The sequence below is a fragment of the Pteropus medius genome, unplaced genomic scaffold (genome assembly GCF_902729225.1).
Source record: "Pteropus medius unplaced genomic scaffold, Ma_sr-lr_union100, whole genome shotgun sequence".
In the NCBI taxonomy this organism is placed as follows: Eukaryota; Metazoa; Chordata; class Mammalia; order Chiroptera; family Pteropodidae; genus Pteropus; species Pteropus medius.
In genome coordinates this window covers 5,376,611-5,393,133 of record NW_024346062.1, presented here as the reverse complement: position 1 = coordinate 5,393,133, position 16,523 = coordinate 5,376,611, and the positions used below count along the sequence as shown (strand labels likewise).

Here is a 16,523-nt window from a genome sequence, read left to right as displayed (position 1 = left end):
GTTCATCTTCCCCCTAGTACTGGGCAATGCATGAGCTGACCCAGCCAGGGAAGCCCTACACTTTCAGTTTAATTCCTTTATTGATTCTGTACTTTGTAGCTTCATAGCCAAATAGATTATATGAAGATGACAACTTGTATCTGATTTTATTCATTGCTTTATCTCCAATTCCTAGAACAGTTCACACAGCAGGTACTCAAGAAGTATGTATAGAATGAAGAATTCAGTGAATGACTTGCTAGAAAATAGGTGGATTAGGGAATGAATTTAAATTTTATCAACCAAGGTGAGAATAATGCACTAGTGTGTCACTCATGAGCTTTCCCTGTGAGCAAGGTCTGCTTGGACTGTCTTAGGTATGAAATTTAGATTTGCATGATCAAAAAAAATGTGTAAACTGTTGCTTATCTCCATTTAGGTATATATACATGAAGCCATCAAGACTTAAAAAAAATAAATGTATAATTTTCATTTTGAAATTTCAAACACTGAATACAGAGACTATACTTAACTATAAGCAGCTATTGAATAAATGAATATATGCTTTTATTCTATTTAAATGTTGGCTTGGGAAAATTTAAGATATAGATTTCTTGTCTACTAAAATATGTAAAAAACCTGAAATGATTTAAGATCAAATATACAAAAATTTTCAACCATAGAATTAATTATATTGTTCAATTTTAGATTGTTTCCCCCTCAAATCATAACTTTTGAATGTAGCTTTCAGAACTTTTTGCAAAGTTATGTGTCCTATGAAATGAAAAATTAATTATCAGGACAAATATCACCCACAGAAAAGCAGTCACAGAGCATATAAACATTTAATTAGTTTTTTGATGTATTTCTTGCAATATATTTTTATTCATTATTCAGTTAAAATTAGTTTTTTGATGTTTCTCAAACTTCTACACAGGCAAATTCTGGTGTGGATATGTTTTTCAGATTGAAACAGAAACAGACATCTATTATAAATATATGAGAAAATCATTTCAAACTCTAACGAACAAATCAGATTATCTGTTGACAAATTGATATAGGTTTTCTCTATAGATCTGAAAATTTCAGACTGTAAATTGTAACAATATGAAGCAATTTGTCCTTCATTTTTCTGGAGATGAGGATGCTAATTGGACAAATCATGACCAGCATCCACTCACAAATAAGTTCGGGACTAAATATATATTGCTGTAGCCACTGAGGGGGAGGAGATGAGCATATGAATAACAGCTTTGTTTAAATGCGACTCTTACTTCTCAGACTGTTCAAACAAGGTATGCACTTTAGTATGTGCTGCAGTTCAGATGAGAGAACAATTGCATATTAACAGCTTAACCAGCATTAAACTTTGCCTATAATGTCACACTCTTGGCAATTTGTTCTAATAAAAATTGAGACAATTTCCATTCAGTCATTCACTCTACAAACCTCTGTTCGGTGTCCAGTCAACATCATGTACTGTTCTAGGTGCTGTCTGGTTTACTTAAAAGCAAAACAGAACAAAAATGTGTTATATAGAACAGAAAATTATGCAAAGTTATGTTTTAACATAAATTCTAATAAGCATAAATTACAAATGTTATTAGGTAAAATATTATAGAACCTCAGATGAGAAAACTGAAGCTCATAAAATGGTCACGTCGTTTAACTGAAGTTAAGCAGTGGGTCAAACTGAAGAGCCAAATGAGGACTCAGGTACTCAGGTGATAATCTCAGTTTTCCAGGACAGTCACAAATTTATATAATTCATTTTAGTGACAGTTACTTATGTTCCTATTTATTAATTTTTGACTTAGTAATGTAAACATATGGTACAAAAGCAAAAGAGATGCAGTGGTTTATTCTGAAAAGTGTCTGCTTTCATCTTTAGTCCATATGCACCCATTCTCTTCCTCAGAGGTAACTGATCCTGCCAGTTTTTATATTCTAAAGATCTTATAGGAATAAGAAACATGTACGTGTATAAATGTGTATAAATACATGTATGTGTATATGCATATATATGTATGCATATTTATCTTAATGCATAAACGTATATGTGTATGTGAATGTGTATTTTCCTTAACAAAATAGGAGCTAACATACATAATGTTCTGTACCTTTCTCTTATCTCTTAAAAATGTTTCTTAAAGACTTCTCCATATCAAAACATAATTAACTTCTTTAATCCTTTTTGTCTTACAAAATATATTTTTTCATTGTTTGTTGAGTACGAAATACATGCATGTGATACAAAATTTAAAAGGAGCAAAGAATCAACAGTGATAATTAAGTTTTTGTCTAATATCCAACCATGCAGTTTCTCTATCCAGAGGTAAGGCAGTCTTTTCTGGTTTCATAGGTCTCTAGCTGCATCTAGAACTGATACAGATGGCAAATTCCAGGACTTTGAGCCTGGTGTCATAATTAGGTGAGATTTTGGAGGATCCTGGGATGGCAGTAGCATATATTACAATGGAAAGGATGTGATTAAGTCCAGATTAGACTTTTGGTAAGACGAGAAGCTCATGACTCCATTACTTTCATCACCCCAGAAGAAGAGTTTCCTTGCTAACCTGGAGACCACAGATGTATGAGGGATTCAAGCTGTATCCAAAAGAACTTCCCTGCAGACTGCAGCCTAAATTGCTGATCTACAGCTTTTATTCATTTTCCTAGGCACAATATTTTATATTTGCCTTGTGTAATGCCAGGTTGGCACATGGAACCTTCTCTGGGATTTAACATGGAAGACCCTTAACTCTGGAAATTATTCTGGCTGCGAGTCTTATAAGACAATAGAGAGGAATCTTTTCAGTTAGTAAGGAACAAGGGCTTATTATCTCTCCCAAATTAGTGTTCCTTTCTTGTTCTCATGGCACTTGGGATACCCCCTAATATTATAAAATCTCAACAGACAATTCTGAACTTTCTGATGCTCCATGAAGTCCAGGCAGTTACAGATGTCTCCCCTTCCTTAGTACTTATTAAGAATTAGAATTAAAATACTGCCTCTCATGACCAGCCATTATGTGAGAGGCAGGAGTCATTTTGAGTGTTGGCTCCTAACTGTACTGTCACCCTAAAGCTGCTCTAATCTGTGGGCCCCTACAGGGAATGATCTTGATTCTATGTCTCAATGATATAGTAGGGAAGAATCTAACATGTAATAAGGAAAATGCTCATCATTTATCTGAACCACTGTTTTCTGGATCATAAATATAACCTCAATTTACCATGGGATTGAGGAGAAAGTATTTGAAATTAATCTTCTGAGCCATCAGTGGTACCCAGAAGGGAACAGGAGTACTAGAAAAGCAGGACTTCAGTTACTCCAACCTGTGCTTCACCAGAGCTACTCACTTATTTCATCTGTAATTATCATTATTACTTTTGGAGTAGTAAATGGTTAAGCCTACACAAGCATTGTTGCATTTAATCTTTACAGGTACTCCATGAGGTAAACTATTATTTGTATCATTTTCAAATGAAGACTCTAAGTCTTGGGAACTGAATTATCCAGTTTTGTGGTTAATAACTGTCAGAGCCTTTACTCAAACATACGTGCATATGTGACATAAAAGACAATGCTATTAAAATTATGTTCCATCTCTACTTTATAGGTTTTATTTATTTATTTTTTAATTTGTTGCTAAAATGTTTGAGAACAGTTGGATTACTCATTATAGAAAATCTAACATAATTTTCATTCAAAGTTGCTTCTAGGATATAAAAATTGTTTTTAAAAATACAAAATTTTTTTTAAAAATTAGAAGTAATTATTTACCTACCCATTATGTTCTAACTTAACTTTTATAATTTTAGTAGCATGGTAGATTTTAACATGTAGAATATACCACCAGATACCAACTTATAGTAGGGTAAATATTTATCTTCTGGCACCACCATGGAAAATTAAAGTTTGATAGTTAAGTTATAACGACATAAATATGTCAAACTGAAAGTTCCAAAAATAAAATTTTAAAGCACTGATGCCTCAAGCTTTCTTTTACTGAAATATCTTGAATCAACAATTCTTTAGAACACCCTAAAGTGTTTATAGAGGAAAATAAATAGTGATTCTAATTGTTTGCCAATGTAGTAAAGTGCTAGGTTAACACACAAAGTTATTGGATGTGGAAAGATTTTCTTCTCGACTTAAACCTGGCATTTCTGTGAAGGACAATGCTATTCAGCCAGGTTTAATGTTGACTCAAAACATTTAAAATTTGATTTACTGAAAATATTTTAGGAGAAACCCTTAATGAATGATGAAATAAATGAAAAAGCATATTCTCAGCAGACATCCATCAATCTCAGTTATCTCATAGTACTCAAGGCTTAGCAATTATATTCTTAAACAATCTGGAATAAATGACATTTTCTCATAGTTTTCAAATCTTTGCAATGTAATTTATAAGTTTAATCATATGTATGAAGATGTTAGGTTAAAATGTAAATAATGAATTTTTAAATCTATAAAGAAAATGTCTAATATATAGTAAAAATATTGAGTCGTGGGAAATATATTCTCGTATACTTTTCATTACCTTTACAATTATTTTTGCTGTGTCATTACTCAGTGAGAAAAAAAATTATCATAATCAAAAATCATCTTCCATAGTCACTAGATTTCTACCTAGAAGATGAGATATCCATCAGGCTAGGAGAGGAGTGATGAAGTTATGCCTTCTGCTAAAACAAGTTCTGCTCTAGGGCCTAAGTTCTTAAAGCTTTTAGTCAAAAATAATAATGATATTGGAAATAGTGATAAAAGTAATAATAATAAAAACATTATATGCAAAGGATATTTAGAGTATAAATAAACATTAGAAGTATCTTTACTAATCTTCTTTCTTGGCAGGTAATGAAGGTCTAAGGAAGTTAATTTACTCATGTTGACATAGAGTTTGAAGTTGATACTTTCTTAGCTTTCTTTCTAAATTCCATGTTACTGTCATTTACAGTTGTGTTAAAAATTGTGTAATCTATTATCCTTACCTTGAGTGGCTGCATTTCACTGTTAGAGTTACAATGACCATGTTTTGTGGATAAAAATACTCCATTTAATAGTAATGAAATGGTCAAAATACTAAATGCAATATACTCCCTTACTAAAATGCTATCCTGAACAAGCTGGATCCCATCTGATCTCGAAAGCTAAGTGCCAGGCTTGGTTAGTATTTGGATGGGAGACCACCTAGGAAGACCAGGTGCTATAGGCATAAAAAATAAAAAAAATAAGGGATTGTAATCTGACAAGGTCCTTGCAATCTGTGAGGTCAACCAAGAGTCACCTCACCTAAAAATAAATAAATAATAAACAAACAAACAAATAAATAATAAACAAACAAACAAATAAATAAATAGATAAAAGATTTTAAAAATGACCAAATATATTATGTAAAAAAACTCTCAAAATTCTGATTTTATATCAAATGTCTAATGTGCTGAAGCACTTTGCACAGCTAATGAGGTAATAATGTATATTAGGGTTATAAATTGCAAAATCTTCAGGACACTGGTATGTGAATTTATCCATTCATTTGGTAAGTATATGAAACACAGGGGACATAGACAATAGGACTTTGAGGCATGAATAATTCTATTTAATATAACTCCTTTATTTCAATTTATGAATACCTTGCTCAGGAAAGATTTGAATAGCCAAATACAGGTTTATGTAAACACTTTCTAGACCCCTTCTGAAACAATTTGTATCTCCCTTAAAATCAAGATTATGGTCATGGGATGCATAAGGCAAAAAAAACTAATAGCATTTTTTCTAATAATACAGATATATTAAAAATCGAACTTGAGACTATGTTTTCATATTTTATTGTCTCCCAATAATATATCATAAATTATATTTCCACCACAAGGAGCATATCCTTTCACAGTGCATTTGTATATACTAAGCAATTATTGTGGATTCATGAATGAAACCCTAGATTATGAAACATAATACATTTTTGGCTTTAAATGTGTTAAAATTCCAAGACTCAGTTGCATTGATTTTCTTATTAAAATGGAGATACATTTCTATAAAGAAATAATAAACTGGAATTACACAAATCACTATCTTTCAAATTCGATAATTTAGTTTCAAGTAAAATCAATTAATAGTCATAAACCAAAAAATGTTTTTGTTTCAAATTTATTCCACTCTAATTTTAAAACAACTACATTCAATTACTGAAGCACATAAAAAGCAAAACATTCATTCTAATCATGAGTTTCACATTTTTTGAATTTTTATTGCAAACAAGACTAAATAAGTCCATGTACTTATTTCACCATTCCCTGACTCTGTTTATGACTGCATGCTCATGAAGGTAAAAACAGTAATCAGCAAAATGCCTAGAGCAGCAGAAAATAACCATAGTACAGTGTCAAGGACATCCAGTTACTTCCCAGGGACCCACTACTGAAGGTAAAAATGAAAGTTACTGAATTTTTTTTAGTTTTGTGCATCTCATGTTTTGATGTTTGATGGGCGATATCATAACCTTGGAAAATCCCTCAACTGGAACAAATCTTTTTAATTTGGCCCTTTGGTGACTAGAAATTAAGAAGTGTATGTTATTTCTCATGTTAAAAATGCTTCAGAGTGATTCTGCCAAACTTTTCCATCAGGCACTCTTTGAAATGATCTTCACACTTGTGGTAGGTTTATAGGGATGTTGGGCTTGCTGGTCAGTGTTCAGGAACCATTATTTCTTTTCATTGTAGTATTAAAACGATTATTTTTCATTCTCTGGGGAAAATGTCTTAGTTCAGTTTCTTTCAAACAGTTGTGTAGTGCAGTTAAAACCAGTGCAAAAACAAATAATAATAATAATAATAATAATAATAATAATAATATTGAAGACAGTTACTTCAACAAAGACAATGGTTATGAAACAAGGTCTGACAAAAAAAATAATAATTATGACCTGCTTTACAAAAAAGCTGGAAATAATCATAGCTGTGTCTAGACCAAATTTCAAATATCGATCTGATAATCATGACCGATATGCCAAACCTGAAGCATATCAAGAAGTTAAACATTCTAGTCTTGCCTTTTACTGAACTATCTTGACGAAGTGCGGTTGTATAGATAGACCATGTTTCTAATTACTCATCGGGTGCTTAAATCCTTTTAGGTTAAGTAGTTTAATGATTTCTATTGGATGCAACTGATTCCTTTGAGATCTCAGTATTATTCAGAGATTATTTAGCAAAATAAGCAACAAAATAGAGCACACTTTGTTGTAATCGATTAAACATGAAATGTTGGATTTTCCCCAGTACCAAAATGTAGTACTATTTTAAGTGCTTAGGGAAGCACAATGACTCTTTTAGGTCACTTGGGTATCATCTAGTACATTGTAGTCATAATTAAGAATAATTAAAAGCCATAACCTGGAAGTTTAAAAGGTCTTTGTTCCTGTGGGCCACATTTGTGCCAGCCCCATAGATAATTCCTTTCAGTTAAAATAAACCATATCATAAAAAAGAGAAATCATTGGCATCCCATACATAACAAATCATGGTATAAATGACTTCCTATCATATACACTGTAAGTATAATTCTACAGGATATACTCTTCTAAATGTATATGAAGAAAAATTTAGTGTTTGGAGGCACAGAAATGTGAGAAATCTAGAAGTATTTTATTTTAGTGTTGTTGGAAATTTTGTGTCATTGAATCTTTATAGCATTATGTGGTATAATATTTCTGTCCTTTTAAAATTTATTTTAACAAAGGTAAAATGCACAACTATGTATATGGTTCCAGTGTCTGTTAATAGAACACAGGCCTTTCTTATTTCTGTATAGTCAGGCTTTGAAATCTGTTTCATAGTCTAACACATCATTAAATTATTGCTACTTGGTATTGAAATAGAAATAGTTACATTATGAGGTAGCATTTTTGGTTAGATGGTTTTTTTGTTTGGTTTCATTTGGTTGGGTTTTATAAGCTGCATGTTAGTGAGGAGGTAACTAGTTCTAAGAGGTACAAACATTAATCTCCAAGTAAACAAGAACCAGATGGATAGCTTGATTTATCTATTTATTTCAGCCATAATTCCATGGATTAAGTGAATTAAGTCTGACAAATCCTTAACTCATTAATAAATCTAAGGATGTTTGTCAAATTTCCATAAACCTTTTTAAAATTACATCTTAAAGGTTAACCCCAAGATAGAATGATTGAATACCTCAAAAATCAGTCTAATACACTATTTCTTTTCTCTGTAAATGGAAAGGCTTAACCTATTTTTATATACAAAGAATGTTTTAAAAGTAGAAGAAATTCTAATAAAACGATATAGTGTTTCGAAATGAAAATCAAAACAATAAATATGCTAACGTAGCTAAGAATACACTTTCTACATTAAAATTCTTCAAACGTAATGAACACGTTCTGATGTTACTGCATTATCACTGAGCATCCACTAAGGTAAAAGAAGCCAGTTTCCCTAAACGTGCAATGATCAATAAAAATTCCCTTCTCCCCTCCCCATCTCTATTGTCCTCTTTCTCTTCCATGTCATCTTTCCTATTCTCTAATTAAGTTGTTGCCACATCATCTAGCTATCCACTCCCTCAGGTGAAAAACCTAAGCAATTATTCCTGATTGCTCTGTCTCTCTCTGCCCCACAGTTTGTATTGGCAGTTTCCCCTTGTCTTGGCAGTTTTGTATCCTAAATATTTCTTTAATTTTTTCACACCTTATCTCTAGTATTATTGTCCTTGTTGAGGTTCAAAAACCGTCCATCTCCTGGACTACTTTAACATTCTCTTAACTACCTGCTTTCCCTGCTTCTAATCTTGTACTCTCAAATCTGTTCTCCACACCATTGCCAGAGTGCCCTGTTTAAAACAGAAATTATCTCTTAAAACTCATCAATAGGGCTCTAGTTTCTACAGAATGAAGTTCCAGCTACCTTTTATGCCACAACTATCTTACTTTGACCTGAACACTTTCTGTCTCTGCCGATGTATCTTCATTCTTCTCTGCTTGTACTTTATGGTCTAACTACATGGAGCTGCTTATAATTCTCCACCTACATTGTATTTTTTCTGTCTTCATGAATGTTCAAATGAAATTTCCTATTATGGGAATACTCTTATCCAACTCTTCATCTTGTAGGATAAGATTTTTTAAGATTTAAATTATATACGCCTATAACTAAGTATATCATTTTTTAAAATAATCATTTCTGTATGTGTTTTACACCCCACAGCATTTTATCTATCTTTAGCTCTCTGGAACCTAGCACAGTGACAAGAACAAAGACACTCCATGCATTGTTATGAATGAACAGTAGAGTTCAAATGAGTATATAAATTTCAAAATGTTTATCCATATTAACAGAAAATGTAAATAACAACTTAATCTTCACAATTCAACTAGAGCTTAGCCATTTGTTGAAATGCCAAGTAGAGCCCAGGAATTATCATAACTCACTTAAATGTGATCACCCTATGATGGGTGAAGGAGATGTACTCCAAGAGTGTGTTGCAAGTTTATCTTCTTACATATTTGTGTGACGTGCTGTTGAGTTGGCTCTGACTCTGGCAGCCCTGTGAAGGAATGACGTCCACAATGTCCTGTTCTCAGTCTGCTCAGCTCTGGTAGACTCATGCCTAAGGTTTATTTTACGGAGTCAATCCATCTCATATTCAATTTTTCTGTTTTTCTGCTGCTTTCTATTTTTCCCAGCATTACTGTATTTTCCAAAGACTCCTGCCTTCTCATAATGCGCTGAAAGTAGGATGGTCAGTTTTGTCATCTTTGTTTCCAGTGATGTTTCAGGCTTAATTTGCTTTAATATCCACTTGTTCAACATTCTGGCAGTTCAGGGTACCGGTAGAGCTCTTCTCCAACACTATATTTCAAGTAAGTTATTTATTCCTCTCAGTCTTCTTCACTGTCCAACTTTTGCATCTGTACATAGTCATTGGAAATTACTATGATCTTAGTAATTTGCAGATACTTTTAGCCTACTTACATATAGGTGCATGCTATTCTATGCACTAAAATGCAATCCTTAAAAACTGCTCTGAGTTCTTTCAAAGACCTTCATTTCTCAGTGGACAAATGACATATTGAGTCCTTTCATACTCAGTAGCAGGCTATACATAGGTTTCATGCTTTAAAAATGCTGAAATTTTAATCATCCTTATGAACAAGAAAATTATATTACTGAGTTGAACCTAAAATATTAGCAATTTTCTATCAACCTTATATTCTTTATTGAAATTTAAACTTTTTTCAGGATAAGCTTCACATATTTTTCAAAGTATGTAAAAGTAATACTTTAAGTCTAATCATACATCATTTACTAGTCAATATTATGTTCAACTTAATACAGTCTGTCAATTCTCTGATCTCATCACTATACCTCTTCTGTGGCCTAGAAACATATAAAAGCCAATACAATATTTGCTAACTACTTGTGAATATGTCTTCCAGAGAACTGTGATTTTTTTTTTTTTTAATGACAGAGGTCTTGTCTTTTCAGATCTTAAGGGTAGTAGAGCTTTCATTGATAGAAAAATCTTCCTATCATTGTAACTGCTCAGGTTCTATTCAAGTTAAATAGCTCTTCAACAAGAAGTTAATATGCCGGCTGAAGTGTTAGTGTGACACAGCTTTAGCACAGAGCCTTTCTTTTCAGTTCATCGAATATCCTGTTGATGTTGGAAAGAAAAAACTTATTTCAACTAAAAGAAAAATGTTTAATTCATATGAGATTTTTCCTTGTTGAGCTATGCTTTGTAGGAAACATGAATTGAAAGTTGAAAAACTGAACTCTATTCTCGGCTATATCACTGTCTTGTTGGTTTAGGTTGTGTGAAGTCAGCAAAGCAATTATCTCTTAGTTTTTCCATATGTACAAATAAAGACATTAATTTTTCCCACAAATAACTAGAAAAAAATAGATTCAGTGGATTGAAAAAAGAAATTGTTAATAGTGAGAGGTAATATAAATAGGATTTGATGGCTGGCTGGATAAGGGTGTAGGAAGACCTTCTGAAAGTAGATAAATTTTCTGAAAAGATGTAGCTTAATATACAGCCTGAAACTGAGTCTTGAGAAGTGCCCATATGTGGAAGGTACAGTAGAAGGGTGTGAGTCTAAAGTGGTAGTATTCAGAAGACTGGACGAGGAGCCAGAATGGCATGTGCGGCAGAGACCAACGGCATTGTTTTCCCCTTTTCCATGATAATCATGTGTCCATATGTATGACCCATTTCAAAAATCATCTCCTTTGAGGCAGAATAATAAGGCTTCCCAAAGATTTTCCAGTCCTCATCTCTAGAACCTGTGAATATGTTCGGGTGGATAGCAAAGGGGAATTAATGTTGCAGATGGAATTAAGGCTCCTAATCAGCTTACCTTAAAATATGGAAATTTTTCTGGATTATCTGAGCGGGCCCAGTGTAACCACAGCAGCCTTTCAAAATGGAAGAGGATGAGGAGGAGGTGCAAGGATGGAAGCAGAGACTGGAGTGTTTTGATGTGGAAGGACTTAGCCTGCCATTGCTAGCTTTGGAGATGGAAAGGGCCCTTTGGACATTTGTAGGCAACCTCTAGAAGCTAGAAAAGGCCAGGAAATGGATTCTCCTTTAGAGCCTCCAAAAAAGAGTACAGTCTCGCTGATACCTTGATTTTAGCCCAGTGAGACCCATGTCAGACTTCTGACCTTCAGAACTATGATAATAAATTTATTTTAAGCCACAACATTTGTTGTAATCTGTAACAGTAACAATAGAAAACTAATATAGACACTTCGAATACAACAACATTTTGTTTTCCTTGGTACACTGGTCAAACTGAAGTGTTAAAAAGGAAATACTTTGGTACAGTGGAAATAGTACTGGACTTGGAGTTAATAAAATTGGACTCTAGCCTTGACTTTTATAGAATAACCAACCATGTGGAACTGGGCAAACCTTTAAACCTCTGCAAGGTATATCTCTCCCTTATAAAACAAAGGATGAAATTAGATGATATCTTAGATTCCTTGCAGTTATAATTTATTATAAGCAGGTGACTGCGTTCATGTGTTTTTTAGTTCTGTTTTATCACCTGTAATCTCCTAAAGCTTTTGAATTTCTAAGAGACTGTGCTTTCCCAAAAAAAGAATTGATTTCTGAATAGGAATTCTTGGGAGTTCTATAGGCAACTGTGGAAGGGTATATGGGGTAAGGAACTTTCTAGACCTTTCCCAAATAGCAAATAGAAGAGAATTTGAACCATCCATATCATTGGCCTTGGGCCAGCGTGAGAGATTGTGCTCCTAGAGTGACCTTCCTATTTTGCCCCTTGTTTGTGTACCCCTCTCCAAGTAACAATTCATTGGTTCGGAGGTACTCACCTGAACCCAGTTGCTGAATTTTAACTCAAAAGTATCTAGTTTGGCTTTGTTGGGCCCTTGAACTAGAAAATGTGTAAAAGCCTCCACTAGTGCAGCCAAATGTGGGCCATTTGCTAGTAAAGCTAAAATAGTTGGTTTCAAAAAGGAGAATAAAAGAAGCAGATGTATAATGGCAAGCAGAGATGAGAGAGCCTTAAACCAAGCTGCAGAAGTGAAAGAGATAGAGGTGGGAGAGGGAAGGAGGGGAAGAGAGAAGGAAGAGAAAGAAAAAGAACATGAATGTGAACAAATGACAATGAATGGCTACTGCCTAACTCTAGGCCCTATGGAGACTTACCTTCAGCTTCTTTTACATTTCTGGGTGATATGAAATGTACCTGCCAAGTATCTCACCTTTTTTCTTTTTTTGAGCTCCCTTGTGTTGCTTCTTTTTCTTTTTTTCAAATAATCTTTGCCTATAGCAATAGACCCTCACCTGTTCTGCACTGATTTTTTCCATGCAAATGCCAAACCATTTAGAAGATCAATTTAAAATGATCTCATGTCATTCAATGATCAGAGCACCTAGTTATGAGCTAATAACTATTTGAGTATATAAATTAATAAGAATTGTAATTCATAACAGTGGAGTTTCAGGATTTTTTTCTCCTTTCTGCCTGTTTCCTGTTTATCGTTTATCATTGAGAAACCTAAGCAGGTATCGGAAAAACATGTTAGTATTATTTACTAGAGATTTAACTTTGTTTAGTAAAGAAAAGTAATGGCTTACCTACTGAAATCCTCTTGGCTTTGCAAGTACTCTGTATAACAACAACAATGACAAAACTTCGTTATTGACTTCTGAAAGTTATTTTTATATCCAAAAATGATAAATGAGGATTTTTACCCTAAGCTGCAGGTAAATGTTCTTTATTTAACAAACATATACAGCTCTGTGTTTTGCATTACATTAATATTAAACATTAATATTTTTTTAGTTCTATAACAGATTGTGTCAATTTCCTTTCTACCTGGGGATTTTATCCATTGCTTTAGGTATAAATATACAAAAACTGAAAAAAGATGGAATTTATTGATGTATTACTAGAATTATGGCAGTGACAGCTTGTCATATGCTTTGCAAAGAAAGTCATTAGCCAAATGGAAATTTAGGTCAGCTAACATTTCTGAATGATATTTAGGTGATCACTGAAATTAATATAAATGGGCTTCATATCTCATCATATGAATATCAAACTCAATTCCTCATTCATTTATTTACAGACATGCTCCCAAATTTACCTGAATATACAACCAGTGACAATCTATCATTTAATAAACCTTTCCTCCCCCACAGTTCTGACTCTCAACAATTGAGGTAAATCATTCCATCTCATGTCTTTGAATAAATTCTTTCTTGTTCTCTGACACATACAGATAAATATTTATGCATATTATGTATACATAAACACATGTGACAGGTACTAAATATATGAAAATATAAGTACTTATAATTTTTTCTTTTCATGACTTTTAAAGAAAATGTATGGTCTGTGCTGCATAGTTGGGGAAAGGGAGATACAAATCACTGAAGTACCAGGAGCTCCGGATTGCCTTAAGGCTTTATTAGGATGACCAGACAGCAAAGGATATTAGGCAATAAAAAAGAGAGAGAAGTAAACTAGCATAGAAGGGGGAAAAAGTTAGGAAAAACTGAATGAACAAAAAAAGTAATTAAGAGAACTTTAAGAAGTTTTGATGAGGGTTGTATACTGTATTTCTTTCTATATAATATTCTTAATGAAAATCTGGATTAAAGAGATACTATAATCTTTAAGATTTTCATAGAATTATTTTTCCTTTGCATGTATTTCCATGCTGATATAGAACTTGGCTCACAAAAAAGAACATCTAATATTATTTGGGATACAGACATATGTACATATATTAATACATTTCAACGTCCATTATGTTAAAATTGTTTTCTATGCTTTGATTTTAATGAAAAAGAATAATGAGTAAAATTATGTAAATATTAGATTTACATGATGTCAATGTTCTCAAAGTATGCTCTAGAATCAGTGCAAATACTTTCTGATAATTTCAATCTCTCTGTAACTGATCTTTGCAAAATTTTGTTTTTTGGCTGCTTTGACTTTCTCATTTCTAATGATATTGTTCTCCTTTCTTTGGTCTACTCATTACCATGATCAGACTATAGAACATTTTACTAATAATTGTACCCCCTCTGTACTCTCAATTTTAAGCATTCGACTTTCCATTTATAACCTTTTATCTTTCAGCTCTCTCACTCTTTCTAGTGTCCTGATTCCAACAATTCTTTGACTCCATCGAAACCTTCAATTCATTGATCTTACCATCTTTTCATTCTCCCTCAACCACATCTTTTCCTTGACCCCCTCCTTATCTGACTTCAGTTCCACACCAATCATTATTATTACTCCTGTGTATATGTCCTCCACACCTTTCTTTCTCTTTTAATAAGGTAGTTTTCTCTGTTACTTTTGTTTATGTTGTTTCTGTGTCTCTAGCACCCAGAACAATAAAGGGCATACAGCAGCCCATAAATAATTGTTGAATGAATTCAGTGTAATCACTGATGCCCTCTACAATTATAGTACTGTCCTTCAATACCTACTGCTTTATTCTTTGTCTCACCTTTTCAGTACCTAGAGCAATGCCAACATATGGAATTTCTTTGCCAAAATGTATGGATATAAACCTGTTCGAATATTCAGGATATTTCATCATAGTTACTCCAATTATATCAACTAACAGAAAATTTAATGATTCTCTGCCCACCTTACTAGGGCATTTTTTAATCATAATTTAAGAAATTTGCAAAACATAAAGGTTGATATTCAATTAATCAAAAATTCAAAACTGCGTTCTATTATACTTTTAACATATTCAAGTTTAATAATTTTATTTTTTATAATTGATTTTGAAGATAGCACTTTCTTCTCCAAAAGGTATATTATCTAATTTTATATATCTTACAATATAGACTGTGATATCTTTATGGCAACAGACAAACACAAAAGCATACTGAATAAGTTCCATTTAAATTGAGTACTTTGTCCCTAAGGGGTCAGCTTCCTCTTCATGGGTTCTTTTTACTTCCGTATAGACTGTTTTGTTTTATTCTATTTTTTTCAGATGTAAGAGGCACAAATGGAAGCTCACAAATCATAAAACTTATCCAGATTGCAGTATTCAAGCTTGGATTCATAATTCAGGCTTTAAAGATATTTTATAGTCTTTAAACATGGATCTGTTTATGAACATCATAACACAAGATTAAACTTTTGTGGTTGATTTCTCACTGTAGTAAACTTTCTTGTCCCTACACTTGACAATTTCTGACTCTTATTTCATGCTCTATTAAGTTCATTGATGAAAATAGCAGAAAAGGAACAATCTGGGAGATTTTTTGACAAATTGTTCAGTAGATTTTACTCAATAATAATTTCCAATTTTCTTGTTTTCCTCATTTATTTACAGTCTGTAATGTTACAATCGACATCATGTTGCTTTGCACATAAAACGAAGAGCAAAGATGCATACTCTTAATAAACATATTAAACTAAGGAAGCTTGGCTTAATAATATGCATATGTAAAAGCAATCTCTATTTTGAAGGCAAAATGAATTTCCTGGAAACCATGTCAAAAGCGATATCGAAATAAATTGTATCATATTTACTTTATCAATAACTTTGTATTCAAAAATTTCGTATCTTATCAAAGCATTAATATAAATCGCAGACATAACCAGCAGTGGGTAAAAAAAAAGATATGCCCTAGTCCTGCTAGGTAAAGCAACATAAAATGCATCTATATCCTCTTCCACATAATAGTAATTTTCATATTTGAAGGGCACTAAAATGTACTTTCACCTAAATATTTTTTGTTCTATATTAAAAATTCTCACATATTTTCAATGCTGTTCAATCTTTTATATGCTAAGATTTTACTCAGTCTTTCAGATTTCGAACAGTAGAGCTATCTTGTTAAAATCCTTTACCTCCATGAAAGTAAAAAAGTAATAATAGCCTCTTCTGTGCTTTAATTGGTACAAATCTCGAGCAGACTTTATTCCTCTCTGACTTTGTACTATAATTCATGATATCTTTGTGGCTTCCTTTAAGGCAGAGAGACTGCATCTCCT

The 16,523-nt window shown here is 32.7% G+C and overlaps 1 protein-coding gene across 2 annotated transcripts in view; it reads left to right on the top strand.

Annotated features, from left to right (window-relative positions):
- EDIL3 (EGF like and discoidin domains 3) overlaps positions 1–16,523 on the top strand; it is a 610,996-nt gene that overhangs the window by 188,610 nt on the left and 405,863 nt on the right. The gene's annotated exons all lie outside the window — the stretch shown is intronic.